This window comes from Lathyrus oleraceus, chromosome 6, assembly GCF_024323335.1.
Source record: "Lathyrus oleraceus cultivar Zhongwan6 chromosome 6, CAAS_Psat_ZW6_1.0, whole genome shotgun sequence".
In the NCBI taxonomy this organism is placed as follows: Eukaryota; Viridiplantae; Streptophyta; class Magnoliopsida; order Fabales; family Fabaceae; genus Lathyrus; species Lathyrus oleraceus.
In genome coordinates, this window is record NC_066584.1 from 258,664,476 (window position 1) to 258,674,819 (window position 10,344).

Here is a 10,344-nt window from a genome sequence, read left to right on the forward strand (position 1 = left end):
CAATATAGACATAAGGGCAAAGGGGTAATTATACACATAATTATTATCACAGAAGGACTTGTCAGATCACATGACATTTTCGTGTCTTGGGTAGCAGTGATGTGTTGCTAGATACCGCTCACTGTTTATTATGTTAAATACGTGATTTAATATAATTGCCAACGCCACGAAAACCTATAGGGTCACACACAAAGGACGGATTGATGAGAGATAGAGTAATTAAGGAACATCGTAAGGTACAGTGTACTTAAGTAGAATACGAAATATGATAAGGTACCGTACACTTAAGTGATTTTGGCATATTATAAGATATGGGCCAAAATACACTTAAGTGGGCCTTTTTAGCTTGAAGCCCACACAAGTGGTTCTATAAATAGAACCCTTGGGTAGAAGCATTGTCGCTCTAATTGGAATTTCGTTTCCCTCTCTCTCTCACTCAAAGCCTTCATTCGTAGCAGCTAGCACTGAGATTGAAGGAATCCGTTCGTGTGGACTGAGTAGAGACGTTGTCATCGTTCAATGTTCGTGATCGCCACAAGAGGTAACAATTCTATCACTGATCATGCCCATTCGTAAGGATCACTAAATGGAGAAATTATTAAATTCCGCTGCGCCTTGGATGGAAATTCTCCTTCAAATAGTGGGTTGAGTGTTCTCCAAAGAATGGCTTAAACAAAACAAAAGCAAAAGCAATACTAACTTCTAATCAATTAACAACTAATATTTAATTTCAAGCCATTTACTTTTATGCACTTAAATTTTCAGTCTTTATTCATTTGCCATTATTCATACCATTTAACTTGTTTACTTTAATGTCATTTTCACTTTGCTCACTTGAGCCATAATTTGTGATTATATTGTGATTGTATATACTTGTTTGTGTTTGTGGTCCTTTGACCTTAATGTACATAATAAGAACAAAAACCCTAAAAGTAATTTTTGTGGACTGTTGGACTTGATCTGAGACATTGGACTTAGAATTAGGCAACACTCCCTATGCAAAAGGACTTGGCCAATGCCAACATTTCTGAAACTAAGTGCCTGTGAAGTGAACTTTCATCTGATTCAAGTATTGTAATCCCATTTAAGTTCATCTGCAACATGGTCTTATTGAAGTTGTTACTTTAAACCTATGTCTAATGCTTATCTTTGAAGTCATCTGATACATGAGAGATTATGAATAAGATCATGGAGTTGCTAGCTTGGATGTGGATATCTTTATTTGATGCCTTTCTCTTCATCTTGATATGTGTGTATTGATATTGCTTGATTCTAAGGTCCAAGGGAAAATTGGGTTTCTATATGACATTCTTGTCTATTAGATTGCATCCCATTGGTCAGATCTTTTTAACTCTTAACTTTTAAATTTATGCTCAGGATTAGTCTTTTTATCTCCTCCCACTTCTTTAATTTCAAATCTCTCCCCCTTTTTAAAATCCTCTAAACTTATACCATATTGCAAATTAGAAACTTTGGCCTTACGCCATTGCATTTTTAAAATTTCTTTTCTTAATCAAACTTGTAAATGAACTTAACCATACTTGACTTAAAAATTTCAAAAGACAAAAAACACTAACACTCATTCAAACCTTTTTAGGCCTTTTGTACCTTTGTTAAGCTTAAATTTTTGTTAAAAAGCAATTTACTCACTTTGAAATTGATACCACGAACTTCGAGGTTTTGATCCCTCATTTTTATGTTGGTACGTAGGCACAAGTCCGAAGGTCTTGTCAAACACAAAAATATAATTAATGAATTATTTTCTGATCCCTCCACTCTATTTATTACAAACATAGTTTTGTACAAAAACACTTATGCATACAAAAAAGGGCTCCCTAGGAGTACCTAGGACACTTAGGGTGTTAACACCTTCCCTCTGTGTAACCAACCCTCTTACCTGTAATCTTTGGCATTTTATTAGTTTTGATTTGAAAACTTCTTATCTTTGGGTTTTGATCGTACTTTTTCCTTTTCCCTTGGAAACAATAAAAGCGCAGTGGCCACTCTGGTTTTATTGACGTTAAGTTTATCCATAACTTAATGGTCATGAGTTTACCGCTACAAAAGGGAATGGGAAGAAGGAGAAGATACACATAAGCATACTAATCCATGCATGATTGATTTAAGATTCCTATTTTAATTCTAATGAAAAAAATATTTATTTAAGAAGTGATTTTGTAAAATATCTTCAAGTTTATTATATGAGGTCACAAACTGAAGTACGCATTCCCTTATTTAAACATGTTTCTTATAAATTTCTTTCTAACAAAAATATGTTTAGTCCGAGAGTTAAGTATCGAGTTTTTGATAAGATTTATGGTGATAGTGTTGTCACTTCTTATTGTGACATCTCTAAGAAAAACACTATTACCACTAAGTTGCGGTTGCTTCTAGATAATCCGCCTCAGTTGTGTATAATACATCACTTGCTTGTTTCTTGTTATTCAATAAGACAAGCGAGTTCCAAAGTAAGTGACAAGTACCGTTGGTACTTTCCCTATCCAATTTGCACCCAATAAAATTAGAAACAGTGTACCCAACTAAGTTACAATTTTCTTCCTTTGGATCCTATAAACCAAATTATTGTATGCCATTGAGATATCTCATAATTCCTTTAAGCGTGTTGAGATGTGATTCTTTTGGGGATGCTTGAAAATGAACACAAAGACACACACCAAACATGATATAAGGACGAGATGCACGAGGTTACATGAGAGCCTATCATAACTCAGTATTTTCACTCCTTAACTTGTTTTACATTCTCGTCTTTGTCGAGGTTACACGAAGTTGGCATTAGAGTTACTATTATTTTGGACTTCTCTATGTTAAACCTCTTTAGTAGATCTTTTAAATATTTGGCTTTATTAATGAAGGTTCCTTCTTTAGTTTGATGAATTTGAAGCCCTGGGAAGTATCGAAGCTCCCCCATAATTGACATTTTAAATTCTTTTTGTATCATTTTAGAAAAATCATTGCACAAGAATTCATTGGTAGCACCCAATATGATACCATAGACATAAATATGAACTAGTAAAATGTCATGCTCGATTTTCTTGACGAAAAGAGTTTTATCGAAATGTCATCTTTGAAACTTATTTTCAAACACAAATTTGCTTAGAGGATCATACCATGAACTAGGAGTTTATTTCAGACCATATAAATATTTATTGAGTTTGAAAACATGATCGAGAAAGGTCGAGTTGATAAAACCTGGAGGTTGATCAACATATACCACCTCTTGGATGTACCCATTTAGAAAAACATTTTTTACATTCATTTGAAATAATTTAAAATTCACGATGAAGGAAAAAGATACTAACATCCTAATGGCCTCTAATCAAGCTACATGGGCATAAGTTTAATTGAAATCCATTCCTTCTTGTTGATTGTAACCCTTCGCAACAAGTTTGGCTTTATTTCTTAAAACATTTCCATCTTCGTCCAGCTTGTTGTGAAAGACCTTACAGGTACCAATCACTTGATTAGATGAAGCTTTGTAAAAGAGCTCCCAAGTTTTTTTTGTTAAAATTGATTTAACTTTTCTTGCATGGCAAGAAACCAATGTTCATTAATGATAGTCTCGTCGATTTATTTTAGCTCAATTTGTGAAACGAAGCCCACAAAAGTTACATACCTTATTAAGGGGTTGTTGAGTTATAAATCCCTTAGAGATATCTCCAATAAAATTATGGATATGATGGTCTTTGGCTTTCCTCCCTTGTCTTAGATGATCTTGATGTTATAAAAGAGTTTCTATATTTGGATATTGAATAAGTTCTTCATCTAAGACATGATTCTGACTTTGTTCTACTTCTTGATCATTTTCTTCCTAATTTGTCTTTTTCTAGAATTCTTTTACAATCAATAACTTATACTTCCAATGGTTTAAGGTTAATTACATCAAAATTAACCTGAAGCAAATTCTTCTATGGTTAGGGTTATTTTGTTAAATACTCTAAAAGATTTGATTAAAGTGGAATATCCTATGAATATGCCTTCATCAAATTTTACATCAATTTTTCTGAGGTTATCTTTACCGTTGTTAAGAATAAAACATTTGCATCCAAAGACATGTAAGTGAGATATATTAGACTTTCTTCCTTTATATATTTCATAGGAAGTCCGCTTTAGAAATGGTCTTATCAAGACATGATTCATAACATAGCTAACAGTGCTTACTGCATCATCCCAACAATATTTAGGAAGATTTTTCTCATTGAGTATCATTCTCTCAAGCTCTTCTAGAGATCTATTTTCGCTCTCTTCCACCTTTTTTTTTGGAGTTCATAGAGTGGAAAAGTATGTTGAATACCATTTTCGTTACGATAAATTTTGAATTCATCATTTAGAAATTCTCCACCGTGGTCGCTTATGATGGATGCAATGCTTGCTCCTTTTTCATTTTGGATAACCTTGACTTTTTTTTTGAAGGTAGAAAACACATTTTGTTTTCTAAAATAATAATAATAATTCCCAAGTGCAGAGAGAGTAGTCAACCACAACTATAAGGGCATAAACATTTCCACCAAGTCTTATAGTTATAGATGGGCCATCAATATCCATGTGGAGCAGTGGGAAGGGCTTATCAGTGAATTTTTTTTAAACTTTAAAAGAGACCCTTACTTGCTTACCCTTTTGGTACGCATCACATAATCTTTTCTTTTCAAAATGAAAGTTTGGCAAACCATCTACGAGATCTTTGTAAACCAACTTGTTTAAAGGGTCCATATGGATGTAAGCTATTCTCTAATACCATAGCCAAAATTCATCCTTTTTACTCATGAGACATACACCACTTTAAGAAATTTTATTTAAACTCATTGTGTAGATATTTCCACTTCTTGAGCTCGTAAATAAAGTTTCATTTGATTTATATTTTATGACCTGATGCTACCAAAACCCAATTTTTTTGCTTATTATTATCCCCATAAGAGACAAAACCTCCCTTATTGGGAGAGAATAAGGAGAATAAGTTTTAATCACTGATTATATGCTTTGAACATCTGCTATCAAGGTATCATTTATCAATTGAGACCGTAAAGCATTCTTGCAATAAAAAAACTTAGGTCTTAACTTTAGGTATCCATATCATATTGGGTTCTCTATTGTTAGTTTCTTAAATTTTCTTATCATTAGATTTTATATTAGTGACATAAGCATTTAATGAAGCAAATATATTTTTCATTTTGCACTCACAATGTCTTTTATAAAAGTATGAAGAATGATGTCCTTCTATGCTCTCATGACTTTTCTTAATGAAATAGAACATATCACTATGGTCTTTTTTCATTACAATGGTTGCATTTTAAGGTTTTGCAATAAGAGGTGGATTTAGCATTGCAACTCTTACAAAAGTTTTTACAATTTTTGTTGGGTTTATAGCCAAGACCAAATTTGTTGTAGAAATATATTTGGTTTCCCACAAAAATATTCAGGTTATCTCTTCCTTTTGTGAACTTGACAAGTATTTTTGAAGATCTCAAATTTTATTTTTCAAGGTATCACATTCATTACATTTGATAGTTCATCTACTTCATTATAAGTGCAACATTTTGGACTACATCTTGTTTCCTTCTAATAATTTATATTTCTTTCTCCCGCAACCCAGGAAAAGACCGCTTTCACATGCCCTTTTAGAGTATTTACTTGCCGCAGGATCTCATTTGGTTTATGCAACGCTTTCGCTACTTCTCAAAGGTGCATGCTTTCTATATTTTTTGATATGACTGAATTGTCTATTGAGGTATTCATGGATGATTTTTATGTTTTTTATAGTAATTTTGACAATTATCTTACACACTTAAAAGTTGTTATTGGGAGATGTACCAAAACGAACCTTGTTTTGAACTGGGGAAAACATTTTATGATAACTTAAGGTATCATTTTGGGGCCTAGAACATCATTGAAGGGCATAGAGGTGGATCAAGCTAAAATTGCAGTGATTGAAAATTACCCCCTCTAGTGAATGTAAAAGGAGTGAGAAGTTTCCTTGGATATGCCGGTTTTTATCGAAGGCTTATAAAGGACTTCACGAAGATTGCAAAACCTCTTTGCAATTTTATAGTTAAGGAAAATGATTTTGTTTTTTATGATGAATTCTTTAAACCTTTTTCTGTTATAAAAAATAAGCTTATAACTACACCCGTGATCGTTGCACCAAATTGAGAACTTCCCTTTAAAATGATCTGTGATACAAGCGATTATGCAGTAGGCGTGGTTCTTGGTCAACACCACACAAAAAATTCCACGCGGTTTACTATGCTAGTTATGTTTTGAACAAAAATCAGGTGAATTATACCACCACTAAAAAAAGAATTACTAAACATAGTATTTTCCTTGGAAATGTTTTAGGCATATCTGGTTTAAAAGTGATTGTTTTTATAGATCATGCAGTGTTAAAATACCTTTTCCATAAAGGAGATTCAAGGTTGAGGCTATTCTGATGGATATTATTGCTACAAGAGTTCAACTTGAAAATAAGAGATAAAAAGGATGTTGAAATTTTATAGTTGATCACTTGTCCGGATTAGACAATGAGGAAGTAACTAGAAAAGAGAATAGCATAAATAAATAGTTTTCAAATGAACACTTGATGGCAATTGGTGAATGGTCTTGGTTCGCTGATATGGCCAATTATAAAGCCACAAAAAGTGTTGTGGAAGACTACACTTGGCAGCAGAAAAAACACTTCTATAAAAAGGCTAACCACTATTTATGGGATGAGCCTTATATGGCACTTCCATAGCTTAGCTTATGGAGGCCATCATAGTGGTGAACGAATATCAATAAAGATACTTCAAAGTGGATTATGGTGGACAATGTTATTCAAAGATTTTAAGTCATATGTGCTAGACTATCTCGAGTGCCAGAAAACAGGTAACATTTCAAAGCGAGACGAGATGCCTCTTAAAGGTATAATAGAGGTAGAACCTTTTGAATATTAGGGAATCGATTTTATAGGTAATTTTACCCCATCAAACTCTAATGTATACATTTTGGTATGTGTGATTATGTCACTAAATGGGTTAAATACATTGCTTGTGTTGCTAATGATGCCGAAATTGTCTCTAACATTTTGAAAAAGAATGTTTTTGCTAGGTTCGGAGTCCCTAGAGTCTTGATCAGTGATGGAGGGACTCCGACTACTTGTACTCAATCTACATATACATCAATTAGTAAGGTTTGATACAAATATTTCATTGTTAATTTTTATTTCTTATGAGAGTATATGTAAATTAGTTATTTTCTAGAATTTGCATTGTTTCTACTTAGTCTATTGGTCTAATGAATACACACTAATACAGTTGTTTGTAAAAACTCTGAGCCTTTTAAGCCAACATGTATTAAAAGGGTTATATTCTTTGCTAACCACTTTGAGCCTTAGTCATTATTTCAATGACATACCTTATTATATAGCCACTTGACTTGAAAGGTTAATTTCCACCCTCTTTGGAGTTAGGTAAAAGCATTTATTTCCCTTATCTGGTGCAATTGTATAAGTTTGGGGTTGCTCTTGGAAGTTAGCAACGTTTAAGTTTGGGGTTGGAGTACTAGAGAAATTGGTCAAAATAAAGAAAAAGAAAAAGGGAAAGAAAAATAAGAAGTTGAAAATGACTTCTTCAAAGAAAATGTGAAAAAGAAAAGAAAGATGAAAAGGACCAATAAAATGCATTCTCTAGTACCAAACAAAGAGTGATATGGAAGGAACCAGGTAACATAAGGAAAACTAGGTACCTAACTCTAGAGGTTTAAGCCTATACCAAAATATCCTATCATGACATAAGTCACGCTACAACCTTGAAAAAACCTCAAAAGTGTATGTTTAAATATGACACTAATTGATTCTGTTAGAAATTTTACAAACTAATTTATAAATGCTTATGTACGTTAATTGTGTGATTACCTTATCAAATTGAATGAATACAGGTGAGATAAGAGACATGTTAAGTACTTGTGTTGTCCGAATAACTTTTTTGAGTTAATTGGATTGAAGCAGGGAAAAAGTGTGTTGATCAAAAAAAGAAAGAAGATGTTCATTGATAAGGATAAGTATTTTAATTCCCTAAATTTTTTAGAGAGAAAGTAACGGCCAGGAACTTTGTACACAAATTTGGAGATTATTCAAGCCGTTAGAGAGCATATTTTCCATTGATTTTGATGAATACTTCTTATCAAGTCATGGTAATTGTTAATTTCACTACGAGTAGCTAAGTTATTATATACTATGTCTTTTGAGATGAACCTAATTGTACTATGTTAGATCATATGACTATTTGATATTGTTTGAATGTTTTTATGTTATAATCATTATTTAATTGTTCATGTGTTCATTGTTTTTTGTATGTTGACGAGCATGCAAATTGATCTTAGATGGGTAGAGATTATTGATTGTAAGTCTACTAATCCAAACAAGGACGATTATTCAACTTAGTAATTAACTAGGAATATATAATTATAAGTTGTGGCATTTGAATTAACGAACTTAGAAACGTCTGATTTAACTCTAAATTACCCTAAGGAATTAGGGAATTATTGTGTAAATTAGTGAGATGTACACTATAGAATTGAGTATAATGGTAGTGTTAATTTGTCGTGAGATTATAACGTAATTATTATGCATCTGATACACAGTCATCGGTGGATATAATAAGGAGATTCGATAAAAAGATCTAGTCTATTTTCCTTATCGAACTCACCCAAGCAATTTTCTCTTTTTGTTTTCGTGCCAAATCATTATTTAAAACCTCCATTTATTTAAATCACTTTGTTTTTACCTTGTTAAATTGACCATCTATGTGAAGATGAATTATTTTATTACTTCAACGAGACTAATGCACTTGCTATTTTAGTCCATCACTTCATCACCTGGGTTTAATCTATAGGAATATTTTTATATATGTTATTTTAATATCCCAATGATTATTATATGAGCATATATATATTTTAATTATATTAGTTATTTTATCAATTAAGTGCCTTAAATAATTAAGTGATCAAATAGAGTTAAAAGATTGATTAGATTTCATTTAAAAATTATTTAATGATTAAATAATTGGGTATATGTTCAAATATGAGTGAATGTCAGGATGATCCATTTGGGAATAATGGGAACCCTAATTGGCCATCACACTATATATAGGATATGATCCCCAATATACCGTACACAAACAAATTATCTCTTCTCCTCATCTAAAGAGAATTTAAGGCATAAGGAGTACCGGTTGAGGAAGAATCACAAAAGTCATCAACTTCTGGGTTTTAGGATTACCTTCTAAGAGAATTTTCTCAATGGATCCAGGTATTCTATAATCAATTTATTGATCCTTTAATTTTATCCATGCTTGATTTCCGCACCTAGATTATATATTATAATTTCTTGTGCATGTATGTTTTGATTAATCATTATTAATTTTATTCCAACAAATGATATCAGAGCCAAGAGAAAATTGTCATAATTAATATTCCATGAACAAAATTGTATGTAATTGAAAATTTTATTGTCGTATTGGTGCCTTTAAAATTTATGTACCTAGTTATATATATTAACATATGTGTAAGCATGTTTATGTTTGAATTGAATCCAATTTTATTATATCAAACCGACAGTGGTAATCTGGATTTTTGGCGAGTCAATATGTGCTCTTCATCATGTTATTATTATATTTGAGTTTCTCTCCATGTTTCATTTTAAAACACAAGTATTTTTCAGTCGGCAATTTCTATTGATTTGAAACTTGATGCTTAAAATCAGTAAAGGAGATTCAACCTGAATAAACACAACTGATGCTGAAAACTTTATTTTGGTTATTTATATCAATTTTTTATTTATTATATTTACATAGATTAAACACAATCAAATGTGTGTATTTTTTAATTTTTTTTAACACCCTTCGAGTACAACCGGTTTGTTATACCGATATTCACATGATATAAATGCAATTATTAAGCAATTAAGTAAACATACAATTTTGACATTACATTTGCAGGTAATGTTTATGCGAATTTTAAAGATCTTCTAATTTAATTTATTAAATTAAAAATTGTCTAGTAACTTTGATTGTATTGGTTGAAACAATAAGTTGCAAAAGTAACATATGTTATTTGAATTTGATTCAATTAGAATTACAAAAGATGTAGTGTGTAATTTTTTCATGCGAACTGTTATGGTCGGCCTAAAGGAAGACACAGTTTGGTCGGAAATTTGCACATTGTGATGGTAAATATGTAGTAATTATCAAGTTTATTCATGTGGCTAATGATTGATGTTAAAGGCATCCATTGTCTGACATAACTTATTTCTAATATTTGATCATTACGTGAGAGTACCGCTTACAATCAATTCTT